This window comes from Penaeus monodon, chromosome 28, assembly GCF_015228065.2.
Source record: "Penaeus monodon isolate SGIC_2016 chromosome 28, NSTDA_Pmon_1, whole genome shotgun sequence".
NCBI classification, from domain to species: domain Eukaryota; kingdom Metazoa; phylum Arthropoda; class Malacostraca; order Decapoda; family Penaeidae; genus Penaeus; species Penaeus monodon.
The window spans coordinates 2,118,502-2,119,915 of record NC_051413.1 but is presented as its reverse complement, the minus strand read 5'-3'; positions in this window follow the sequence as shown (position 1 = coordinate 2,119,915).

The window sequence follows — 1,414 nt, the reverse complement described above, 5'->3', positions numbered from 1 at the left end:
GCCATCATAAAGTGATATGTGTCTTTTATTGTGTGAGTGATAATTGTCTTAACAATATTTCAGTTTGTCATTGTGTATATGGTTACCTATCATTGGGGGAAACCAGATGAGCTCATTGTTGAAAATGTTTTTAGTGACTTTATCTCAGTCTGTGATGAGTTTAATTTAATTTTTTCCCTGGCAAAAATGGTACATTACAGATCGCCATAAGAATTTAGAAAGTCCATTACTTAAAAAATCCCCATTTTTATTAATTAGGTACTGGGATGTATGCATGTTTAGAATTCAAAGTCCATAAACCAATTAGCAGATTGTATGGAAAACATGATTGCCTTCTTTTTTATGTTATTAAGCCAAGATGGAGGCGAATGCGTATCCTATTTTCTACAATGTGCTGGGTAAGCAAAAGATAAATAAAGTAAAACATTTGAAAAACCATCTTTTATATACTCAAAAGAGCTAAGCCATTACTTAATAATGCATGTGTAATGCTCCTGTGATTATGGCACAGATTTTTTTTTAAGTGGAGATATATATATAGAATGGTGCTTCAAGCCCTGAAGGATTATTGATACACTTGCTAGAACTTTGTAACTTGTAGCTTTTTTATATTTGTAAGATGTAAGATTCCAAATCCGGTGGTTGAGAAATGAAGGAATAAATCAGTAGGTAAGAAGGAGCGAGAGTCAAAGGAAAATGGGGTCGGCAGAAAGTCTAAAAACACTGTGAGGAAGGTTGACATACTTGTTTTTTTAGATCAGGAGAGGGAGGGAAAAAGGGAAACTAGAAGGAACGAAATGGCAGAAAACATCCGCGTTCAGTTTGTGTGATGTTCGCATTTATGGGGAAGCAACATTGTGAAACCAATAAAAAAAATTCATCCTTGTCGGTGTCTTTTTCCAAAATTTGTTATACTACATTTAGTATTCAGAAAATAAAAGAAGAGAATTGTTAGATTTACATTGTCCTTTGAAAACATTACAACTTCACATGGTAGATTTAAGTTTTGAGTTGAACATAAAAAGAACTCAAATACAGTATTGCGAAACCAGGAAATATGTTCTTTTCCCTTACTGTAGCTATTTTTCATTAAAGGTGTGTATATATGTTTGTAAGGTTAGAAATAATAAAGTAGAAATGGTAAAATTGTTAAAGGAAATATAATGATGATGCATAATTCATTATATAACAAATGCTAAAGTACTATTCCATATTTAGAAAATAGATGTATGGGGTGACCATTATACACATAGCATGGGTTTTTTCACTCTCTTTTGTTAAATACTTGGAATGTCTTTTTTTCCATTTTGCCAGTGAAGCGTATTTTCTTTTTCGTTTGCATTTTATGTAAGTAGCCATCATCTTTGAGATTGATAACAGGTGTGATTGTGTTTCCTCAGTCAATTACTGTCTT